The sequence below is a fragment of the Macaca thibetana genome, chromosome X, assembly GCF_024542745.1.
Source record: "Macaca thibetana thibetana isolate TM-01 chromosome X, ASM2454274v1, whole genome shotgun sequence".
Taxonomy (NCBI): domain Eukaryota; kingdom Metazoa; phylum Chordata; class Mammalia; order Primates; family Cercopithecidae; genus Macaca; species Macaca thibetana.
Window position 1 is genome coordinate 150,058,639 of NC_065598.1, and position 12,373 is coordinate 150,071,011.

Genomic DNA, 12,373 nt, shown 5'->3' on the forward strand with positions numbered 1-12,373 from the left:
AACATGGAAAGGAACAATCAGCACCAGCCACTGCAAAAACATGCCAAATTGTAAAGACCATCAATGCTAGGAAGAAACTGCATCAACTGATGAGCAAAATAACCAGCTAACATCATAATGACAGGATCAAATTCACACATAACAATAATAACCTTAAAAGTAAATGGGCTAAATGATCCAATTAAAAGACACAGACTGGCAAATTGGATAAAGAGTCAAGACCTACCAATGTGCTGTATTCAGGAGACCCATCTCACATGCAGAGACACACATAGGCTCAAAATAAAGGGATGGAGGAAGATCTACCAAGCAAATGGAAAACAAAAAAAGGCAGGGGTTGCAATCCTAGTCTCTGATAAAACAGACTTTAAACTAACAAAGATCAAAAGAGACAAAGAAGGCCATTACATAATGGTAAAGGAATCAACAAGAAGAGCGAACTATCTTAAATATATATGTACCCAATACAGGAGCACCCAGATTCATAAAGGAACTCCTTAGAGACCTGCAAAGAGACTTAGACTCCCACACAATAATAGTGGGAGACTTTAACACCCCACTGTCAACATTAGACAGATCAACGAGACAGAAAGTTAACAAGGATATCCAGGAATTGAACTCAGCTCTGCACCAAGCAGACCTAATAGACATCTACAGAACTGTCCACCCCAAATCAACAGAATATACATTCTTCTCAGCACCACATCGCACTTATTCCAAAATTGACCACATAGTTGGAAGTAAAGCACTCCTCAGCAAATGTAAAAGAAAAGAACAGAAATTATAACAAACTGTCTCTCAGACCACAGTGCAATCAAACTAGAACTCAGGATTAAGAAACTCACTCAAAACCGCTCAACTACATGGAAACTGAACAACCTGCTCCTAAATGACTACTGGGTACATAACAAAATGAAGGCAGAAATAAAGATGTTCTTTGAAACCAATGAGAACAAAGATACAACATCCCAGAATCTCTGGGACACATTTAAAGCAATGTGTAGAGGGAAATTTATAGCACTAAATGCCCACAAGAGAAAGCAGGAAAGATCTAAAATTGACACCCTAACATCACAATTAAAAGAACTAGAGAAGCAAGAGTAAACACATTCAAAAGTTAGCAGAAGGCAAGTAATAACTAAGATCAGAGCAGAACTGAAGGAGATAGAGACACAAAAAACCCTTCAAAAAATCAATGAATCCAGGAGCTGGTTTTTTGAAAAGATCAACAAAATTGACAGACTGCTAGCAAGACTAATAAAGAAGAAAAGAGAGAAGAATCAAATAGATGCAATAAAAAATGATAAAGGGGATATCACCACCGACCCCACAGAAATACAAACTACCTTCAGAGAACACTATAAACACTTCTATGCAAATAAACTAGAAAACCTAGAAGAAATGGATAAATTCCTGGACATGTACACTCTCCCAAGACTAAACCAGGAAGAAGTTGAATCCCTGAATAGACCAGTAAGAGGCCCTGAAATTGAGGTAACAATCAATAGCCTACCAACCAAAGAAAGTCCAGGACCAGATGGATTCACAGCCGAATTCTACCAGAGGTACAAGAAGGAGCTGGTACCATTCCTTCTGAAACTATTCCAATCAATAGAAAAAGAGGGTATCCTCCCTAAGTCATTTTATGAGGCCAATGTCATCCTGATACCAAATCCTGGCAGAGACACACACACAAAAAGAGAATTTTAGACCAATATCCCTGATGAACCTTGATGCAAAAATCCTCAATAAAATACTGGCAAACTGAATCCAGTAGCACATCAAAAAGTGTATCCACCATGATCTCTGGGATGCAAGGTTGGTTCAACATACACAAATCAATAAACATAATCCAGCCTATAAAAAGAACTAAAGACAAAAACCACATGATTATCTCAATAGTGCAGAAAAGGCCTTCAACAAAATTCAACAGCCCTTCATGCTAAAAACTCTCAATAAATTCGGTATTGATGGAACGTATCTCAAAACAATAGCTATTTATGACAAACCCACAGCCAATATCATACCGAATGGGTAAAAACTGGAAAAATTCCCTTTGAAAACTGGCACAAGACAGGAATGCCCTCTCTCACCACTCCTATTCAACATAGTGTTGGAAGTTCTGGCCAGGGTAATCAGGCACGAGAGAGAAATAAAGGGTATACATTTAAGTCTTTAATTCATCTTGAGTTATTTTTTGTGTATGGTGTAAGGAAGGGGTTCAGTTTCAATCTTTTGCATGTGGTTAGCCAGTTATCTTAACACCATTTATTGAATAGGAAATCCTTTCCCTGTTGCTTGTTTTTGTCAGGTTTGTCAAAGATCAGATGATTGTAGGTGTGTGACCTTATTTCTGGGCTCTCTATTTTGTTCCATTTGTCTATGTGTCTGTTTTTGTATGAGTACCATGCTGTTTTGGTTACTGTAGCTCTATAGTATAGTTTGAAGTCAGGTAACGTGATGCCTCTAGCTTTGTTCTTTTTGCTTAGGATTGCCTTGGCTATTTGGGCTCCTTTTTTATTCCACTTGAATTTTAAAACAGTATTTTCTAGTTCTTTGGAGAATGTCACTGGTAGTTTGATAAGAATAGCATTGGATTTATAAATTGCTTTGAGCAGTATGGCCATTTTAACTATATTAATTCTTCCTATCTATGAGCATGGAATGTTTTTCAATGTTTTGTTTGTGTCATCTCTGATTTATTTGAGCAGTGTTTTGTAATTCTCATTGTAGAACTCTTTTCACCTCCCTAGTTAGCTGTATCCCTAGGTATTTTATTATTTTTGTGGCAACTGTGAATGGATTTGTATTCCTGATTTGGCTCTTGGCTTGGCTGCTGTTAGTATATAGGAATGCTATTGATTTTTGTACATTGATTTTGTATCCTGATACTTTGCCAAAGTTATCACCTGAAGGAGCTTTGGGGCTGAGACTATGAGGTTTTCTAGATATAGAATCATGTCGTCTACCAACAGGGATAGTTTGACTTCCTCTCTTCCAATTTTCTTTATTTCTTTCTCCTGCCTGATTGCTCTGGCCAGGACTTCCAATACTATGTGAATAAGAGTGGTGAGAGAGGGCATACTTGTCTTGTGCCAGTTTCTCAAGGGGAATGTTTTCAGCTTTTGCCCATTCAGTATAATGTTGGCTGTGGGTTTGTCATAGATAGATATTATTTTGAGATATTTTCCTTCAATACCTAGTTTATTGATAGTTTTTTTTTTAACATAAAGGGTGTTGAATGTTATCAAAAGCCTTTTCTGCATCTATTGAGATAATCATGTGGTTTTTGTCTTTAGTTTGGTTTATGTGATGAATCACATTTGTTGATTTATATATGTTGAATTAACCTTGCATCCCAAGGATAAAGCCTGCTTGATGGATTAACTTCTTTGATGTGTTGCTGGATTTGGTTTGAAGTATTTTGTTGAGGATTTTTGCATCGATGTTCATCAAAGATATTGACCTGAAGTGATTAGTGACTCAATTTCTTAATTCATTATTGGTACGTTCAGATTTCCAACTTCTTCATGATTCAATCTTGGTTGGTTATATGTTTCTAAGAATTTATCCATTTTTTCTAGATTATCCAATTTGTTGAAATATAGTTGTTTCTTGTAGTCTCTTATGATCCTTTGAATTTCTGTGTGATTACTTGTAATATCTCCTTTTTCATTTCTGATTTCATTTATTTGAGTCTTCTCTCATTTTTTAGTTAGCCTATGTGATGGTTAATACTGATTGTCTACTTGATTGGATTGAAAGATGCCAAGTATTGATCCTGGGTGTGTCTGTGTGGGTATTGCCAAAGGAGACTAACATTTGAGTCAGTGGACTGGGAAAGACAGACCCACCCTTAATCTGGGTGGGCACCATCTAATCAGTTGCCAGCGTGGCTAGAAAATAAAGCAGGCAGAAAAACGTGAAAAAAAAAAAAGAGAATGGCCAAGCCCCCCAGTCTACAGCTTTCTCCCATGCTGGATGCTTCCTGCCCTTGAACATTGGACTCCAAGTTCTTCAGTTTCAGGACTGAGACTGGCTCTCCTTTCTCTTCAGCTTGCAGACAGCCTATTGTGGGACCTTGTGATTGTGTGAGTTAATACCTAATAAACTTATACACACACACACACACACACACACACTATTAGTTCTGTCCCTCTAGAGAACCCTGAGAGATTTCGGTACCAGGAGTGGTTCCAGAGGAAGAGAATATTAAGGATGGAGTTCTTTCGTTGGTTTTGGGGTTTCTGGAGTTGGCTGCTTAATATGATTAGACTCAAAAATGCTAAGGACTCTACTTCTAATAGTATTGGGAACACTGATAGTCCTTGTCATAGACTGTTTAGAGAGTTATGCAAAATAAATGCATTTAACACTCCTGATTCACCGCTTGTGAGAGGCAAGGAATTTAGTGACTCTATACATCATACCTTTGGTCTTATATGGGGAACCAAGGAATATAATGAAGCCGGGTGGTTGCTCCTAAGTTCAGCGGACAATGTGATGAAAGAAAATGATGAACTCGGGGATTTTATCTCCTGGCTTCAAAAACAGATACTGAGCCTCAAATCTGCTAAGACTGCCCTGAGTGAGAGTCTTATCTCTTGTAGAGAAAGAGCTGAAATTGTGGAAAAACAGACACAGGCTCTTATCACGTGAGTGGCTGACCTGCAACCAAAGGTGCATGCATAGCCTTACCAGGCATCTACTGTTAAACTGAGGGCATTAATTGGAAAAGAATGGGACCCTATGACTTAGAATGGGGATGTGTGGGAGGACACTGATGAAGCTGGGGACACTGAGTATGTAAACTCTGATGAACCTTTTTTGCCAGAAGAAACAGCTTCCCCATCCCCAGTAGTGGCAACATCCCCTCCCTAACCCATGCTGCCATCAGCCTTTCCACCTTTGCCTGAAGAGATAAACCCTGCGCTGCCTGAGGCAACAGTGATGGCCTCCCCTGAGGCAGTTGCCAGGCAAGATACTGTTGATTCTCCTCAGCAGCCAATCCCAATACCCCTATTTGCTTCTAGACCTATAACTAGACTAAAGTTGCAGTGGGCCTCTAGAGGTGAGGTTGAGAGTGTGACCTATGAGGAGGTGCACTATGCTCAAAAAGAACTGCTTGACTTTTCTAATGTATATAAACAGAAATCTGGAGAACAGGCATGGGAATGGATATTAAGGGTGTGGGATAATGGTGGAAGGAACATAGAGTTGGATCAGGCTGGATTTATTGATTTGAGCCCACTAACTAGGGACTCTGCAGTTAATGTTGCAGCTCAGGTAGTTAAAAAAGGTTCTAATAGGCCGGGCGCGGTGGCTCAAGCCTGTAATCCCAGCACTTTGGGAGGCCGAGACGGGCGGATCACGAGGTCAGGAGATTGAGACCATCCTGGCTAACACAGTGAAACCCCGTCTCTACTAAAAATACAAAAACTTAGCCGGGCGAGGTGGCAGGCGCCTGTAGTCCCAGCTACTCGGGAGGCTGAGGCAGGAGAATGGCGTGAACCCGGGAGGCGGAGCTTGCAGTGAGCTGAGATCCGGCCACTGCACTCCAGCCTGGGTGACAGAGCGAGACTCCGTCTCAAAAAAAAAAAAAAAAAAAAGGTTCTAATAGTTTATTTGCTTGGTTAACTGAAATATGGATTAAAAGATAGCCCACTGTGAGTGAGCTGAAATGCCTGATCTCCCTTGGTTTAATGTAGAGGAAGAGATCCAAAGGCTTAGGGAGATTGGGATAGTGGAGTGAATTAGTTAATTTAGACCTACTCATCCCACCTTGGAGGGTCCAGAAGATATACCCTTGACCAATGCCTTGAGAAATAGATTTGTGAGGGCAGCACCTGTATCTTTGAAGCGCCCTGTAATTGCCCTTCTCTGTATGTCAGATCTAACAGTGGACCTATTTGGATTTTGGAGGCAATACATTCCTCATTCAGGTGTGTTACTCTGACCCATTTATCGAGTGACCCAAAAGGCTACCAGTTTTGAGTGGGGTCCAGAACAGGAAAAGGCTCTGCAACAGGTCCAGGCTGCTGTGCAAGATGCTCTGTCACTTGGGCCATGTGACCCAGAAGATCCAGTGGTGCTTGAGGTGTCAGTGGCAGATAAGGTTGCTGTCTGAAGCCTTTGGCAGGCCCCCATAGGTGAATCACAGCAGAGGTCTCTAGTATTTTGGAGCAAGGCCCTGTCATCTTCTGCAGATAACTACTCTCCTTTTGAGACAGCTCCTGGCCTGTTACTGGGCTTTGGTGGAAACTGAACATTTGACTATGGGTCACCAAGTCACCATACCGCCTCAACTGCCTGTCATGAACTGGGTGCTTTCTGACCCATCTAGCCATAAAGTGGGTCATGCACAGCAGCATTCCATCATCAAATGGAAGCGGTATATATGCGATCGGGCTCAAGCAAGTCTTGAAGGCACAAGTAAGTTACATAAGGAAATGGCTCAAATGTCCATGGTCTCTACTCCTGCCACCCTGCCTTCTCTCCCCCAACCTTGCACCTGTGGCCTCATGGGGAGTTCCCTATGAGCAGTTGATAGAGGAAGAGAAGACTAGGGCTTGGTTCACAGATGGTTCTGCACAATATGCAGGCACCACCCAAAAGTGAACAGCTACAGCACTACAGCCCCTTTCTAGGACATCCCTGAAGGACAGTGGTGAAGGGAAATCTTCCCAGTGGACATAACTTTGAGCAGTGCACCTGGTCGTGCACTTTTCATGGAAGGAGAAGGGGCCTGAAGTGTGATTATATACTGATTCATGGACTGTAGCCAATGGTTTGGCTGGATGGTCAGGGTCTTTGAAGAAGCATGATTGGAAAATTGGTGACAAAGAAATTTGGGGAAGCGGTATGTGGATGGACCTTTCTGAATAATCAAAAACTATGAAGATATTTGCACCCAATGTGAGTGCTCACCAATGGGTAAACTCAGCAGAGGAGGATTTCAATAATCAAGTGGATAGGATGACCCGTTCTGTGGACCCCACTCAGCCTCTTTCCCCAGCCACCCCGTCATAGCCCAATGGGCCCATGAACAAAGTGGCCATGGTGCCAGGGATGGAGGTTACGCATGGGTTCAGCAACATGGACTTCCACTTATCAAGGCTGACCTGGCCACGGCCACTGCTGAGTGCCCAATTTTCCAGCAGCAGAGACCAACACTGAGCCCTCAATATGGTACCATTCTTTGGGATGATCAGCCAGCTACCTGGTGACAGGTTGATTATATTGGACCTCTTCCATCATGGAAGGGGCAGACGTTTGTCCTCACCAGAATAGACATTTACTCCGGATATGGGTTTGCCTATCGGCACTCAATGCTTCTACCAAGACTACCATCTGTGGACTCACGGAATGCCTTATCCATCATCATGGTATTCCACACAACATTGCCTCTGACCAAGGCATTCACTTTACAGCTAAAGAAGTGTAGCAGTAGGCTCATGTTCATGGAATTCACTGGTCTTACCATGTCCCCCATCATCCTGAAGCAGCTGGATTGATAGAATGGTGGAATGGCCTTTTGAAGTCACAGTTACAACATCAACTAGGTGAGAATACCTTGCAGGGCTGGGGCAAAGTTCTCCAGAAGGTCATGTATGCTCTGAATCAGCATCCAATATATGGTACTGTTTCTCCCATAGCCAGGATTCACAGGTCCAGGAATCAAGGGGTGGAAGTGGAAGTGGCACCACTCACCATCACCCCAAGTGAAGCAAAATTTTTGCTTCCTGTTCCCACAACATCACATTCTGCTGGCCTAGAAGTCTTAGTCCCAGAGGGAGGAATGCTGCCACCAGGAGACACAACAATGATTCCATTAAACTGGAAGCTGGATGGGAGCGGTGGCTCATGCCTGTAATCCCAGCACTTTGGGAGGCCGAGGCGGGCAGATCACCTGAGGTCAGGAGATCAAGACCAGCCTGGCCAACATGGTGAAACCCCATCTCTACTAAAAATACAAAAAAATTAACCAGGCATGGTGGCAGGTGCCTGTAATCCCAGCTACTTGGGAGGCTGTGGCAGGAGAATTGATTGAACCTGGGAGACGGAGGTCGCAGTGAGCTGAGATCGTGCCATTGCACTCCAGCCTGGGCAACAAGAGTGAAACTCTGTCTCAAAATAAGGAATACATAGAAACCCTGAACAGACCAATCACAAGCAGAAAGACTGAATCAGTAATAAAAAGTATATTGCCAACCAAAAACGCCCAGGTCCAGATAGATTCACAGCTGAATTTTACCAGACATTCAAAGAAGAATTGGTACCAATCCCACTGAAACTATTGCAAAAGATAGAGAAAAGGGGATCCTCCCTAAATTATTCTGTGATGTCCGTATCATTCTAATACCAAAACCAGCAAAGAACATAACAAAAAAATAAAATTACAGACCAATATCCCTGATGAACACAGATGGAAAAATCCTCAACAAAATACCAGCTAAACAAATCCAACAGCACATCAAAAACACAATACACCATGATCAACTGGGTTTCCCAAGGATGCAGGGAAGGTTTAACATACACAAGTCAATAAATGTGATACACAACATAAACAGAATGAAAAACAAAAACCATATGATCATCTCAATAGAGGCACAAAAAGCATTTGATGAAATCCAGCATCCCTTTATGATAAAACCCCCCCAGCAAAATAGGCATAGAAGGGATTTGTTTAAAAAACAAAACAAAACAAAACAAAACAAAAAACAGCTATATATGACAAACCCATAGCCAATATCAAACTGAATAGGAAAAGGTGAAAGCATGCCCCCTGAGAAGTGGAACATGCCCACTTTCACCACTTCTATTCAACATAGTACTGGAAGTCCTAGTCAGAGCAATCAAGCAAGAGAGAGAAATAAAGGTCATCCAAATTTAAAAAGTAAAAGTCAAATTATCACTGTTTCTTAATGATACGGCCATATACCTAGAAGACTCCTCCAAAAGACACCTAGATTTGATAAACAAGTTCAGTAAAGTCTCAGGTTACAAAATCAATGTACAAAAATTGGTAGCACTACTATACACACCAACAATTACCAAGCTGAAAATCAAATAAAAAACTCAATCTCTTTTACAACAGCTGCAAAACATTTAATACCTAGGAATATACTTAACCATTTAATACCTAGGAATATACTTAACCAAAGAGGTGAAAAATCTCTACCAGGAGAATTACAAAACACTGGTGAAAGAAATCACAGATGACACAAACAAATGGAAACACATCCTATGCTCATGGATTTGAAGAATCAATATTGTGAAAATGACCATACTGCCCGAAGGAATCTAGAGATTCAGTACAATTCCCATCAAAATGCTAACATTGCTTTTCAAAGATTTAGAAAAAAAACAATCCTAAAATTCATATGGAACCAAAAAAGAGCCCAAATAGCCAGAGCAATCATAATTAAAAATAAAAATATGGAGGCATGACATTCCTGGACTTCAATTTATAATACAAGGCTATAGTTACTAAAACAGTATGGAACTGGTATAAAAGTAGGCACATAGAACAATGGGACAGAACAGAGAACCCAGAAATAAAGCCAAATATTTACAACGAGCTAATCCTCAAAAAAGCATACAAAAACATAAATTGGGGAAAGGACACTCAATTTAATACATGGTGCTAGGAAAACTGGCTAGCCACATGTAGAAGGATGAAACTGGATCTGTATTTTTCACCTTATACAAAAATCAATTCAAGATGGAACAAAGACTTAAATTTAAGACCTGTAACCATACAAATTATAAAAGATAACCTTAAAAAATGTCTCTGGATATTGGCCTAGAGAAAGAATTCACGACTAAAACCCCAAAAGCAAATGCAACAGAAACAAAAATAAATGGGACCTAATTAAACTAAAACACTATGCACAGCAAAAGAAATAATCATCAGAGTAAACAGATAACCCACAGAATGGGAGGAAATATTTGCAAATTATGCAGCCAACAAAGGACTAGTATATAGAATCTATAATGAATGCAACAAATCAGCAAGAAAAAATGAAAATAATCCCATCAAAGAGTAAGCAAATAACATGAATAAACATTCATCAAAAGAAGATACACAAATGGCCACAAAACATATGAAAAAATACTCAACATCACTAATCATCAGGGAAATGCGCATTAAAACCACAATGAGATACCACCTTACTCCTGCAAGAATGGCCATTATTAAAAAGTCAAAAAGCAGTAGACGTTGGCGTGGATTTGGTGAAAAGGGACGGTGCATACACTGCTAGGTGGGAATGTATAACCTCTATGGGAAATAGTATGGAGATTCCTTAAAGAACTAAAAGTAGATCTACCACGTGATCCAGCAATCCCACTACCGGGTATCTGCCCAAAGGAAAAAAAGTCATTATATGAAAAAGACACATGCACACATGTGTTTATTTCAGCACAATTCACAAATGCAAAGATATGGAACGAACCTAAGCACCAATCAACCAATGAGTAGATACAGAAAATGTGGTATGTATACACCGTGGAGAACTACTCAGCCATAAAGAGGAACAGAATAATGTCATTTGCAGCAACTCGGATGGAGCTGGAGACCATTATTCTAAGCGGAGGAACTCAGGAATGGAAGACCAAATTACCCTATGTTCTCACCCGTAAGTGGGAGCTAAGCTATGAGAATGCAAAGACATAGAGAGTGAAATAACGGACTCTGGAAACACAGAAGGGGGAGAGTGTGAGGGTATGGGATTAAAAAAACTACATATTGGGTACAATGTACACTACTCGGGTGATGAGTGCACTAAAATCTCAGAATTTACCACTATAGAATTCATCCATTTAACCAAAAACCACTTGTAAGACAAAAGTTATTGAAATTAAAAAAAAAAAAAAAAAAATTAAACAGTTATTGAGCAACTACTATGTTCTGGGTTCTAATTCAGGGGTGGGCAAACTATAGCCCCAGAATTTGGCCCACAGCCTGCTTTTGTACGGACTGAGAGTTAAGAATAGTTTTTACACGTTTAAAGGATTGCAAAGACAAACATACAAAGAAACAAAGAAGACTGTGCAACAGAGATCATCTGCGGTCTGTAAAGACTAACACATTTCTATCTGGCCCTTGACAGAAAGAGTCTGTGGGCTGCTGGTCTCCTCTAACGGTGGTAGAGATGCCTACACGGTTAACATTAATCCTTGGCACCAGAATCCTCAGCACCTAGGAACCAGATCTTGCCTAATACACTAATTTCAGTCTTGATCACCTTCCTCCGGCATAGCGGTTCTCAAACGTCTTTGTCTTTGTGCTATTCGCGTATAAAATATTCTTTCATAAGCAACACTTCTCCTTTTAGGAGTGCCTCATAATGGGGAGAAGGGGAACCCCAACACCCTTTAAGGGTTCACTGCTTCGCTGCCACCATTTCCGACGGTTTACACTGTTTTAAATGTGGATCTGGAATTGTTTTCAAGTTAAAAAGCAAAGGAATCATGTCCTCTGAAAATATTTGCTTTTGGCATGCTATAAATCAGTGTTGACTTTTGATACTGATGTGGTACATTAGGAGGGAATTCTCAAAAATGCTGAAATCTGGCCCCGGCCCAGTTATCACTGCTCTTAAGTTTCTGAGGGAGATACATGAATGAGCCCACGGCAAATGGAAAATGAGGAGTTTCAGTGTTTCCTAGAATTATGCTCAGCTACCCAGTACCTGACTGTCTGGTTATCCTTCCCTTCACCTCCCTGATGCAAGGAGTTTGGACCAGAGGCCTAAGGGGGCTTCTCCTGAAGCCCAAATCCCAAACTGGTCACCAGTCATGCTCCGTAACTCCTAAACCTGACAATAAGCCAGCCGGCCAGGTCTGCAGCCCGGGTTAAGAGGAGCATACCAGGAAACAGCCAAAGAGCAAAGGACCATGAGCCCTTCAACCGCTTTTACAATAATTTGGGCTAGGCGTTCAGGGCTCCGTAGGACCCTTCCTGGCAGCCAAGTGAGAGTGAGAGAAAGAGGAATGACGGTGCTTCCCGTTACTTCCACACTGTTGAAATAGAAGTAGAAGCAGAAAAGAACACCCTACAAGTCCCACCCATTTTGAGGCACTCAACTCACAGTGACAACCCTCCACACCTCTCCCCCGCAAAAAGACGCATAACAAAAACACCTACTCCAAACTGTGTCCTTATATCTCAGCCCTGAAGATCAGTATTGTGTGCCACTTCGGCCCAAAGGATGCATTTCCCCAGGGTTGAAAGTCTGAGAAAGAGGCTATATTCCAAAGCGTTCTTGTTGTCACCATCAAAAGGATCAAAAAGACGCAATAAATAAGAAAACAGCTTAGTTGGGTTGCATGCTCCATTTGAGCCAGTAAGCCTTGGAAACTTAAGTGT

General features: G+C 41.2%; 1 protein-coding gene across 1 annotated transcript in view; it reads right to left on the reverse strand.

The window, feature by feature from the left end:
• Window positions 1-12,373, reverse strand: part of CMC4 (C-X9-C motif containing 4) — a 540,756-nt gene that overhangs the window by 309,811 nt on the left and 218,572 nt on the right. The gene's annotated exons all lie outside the window — the stretch shown is intronic.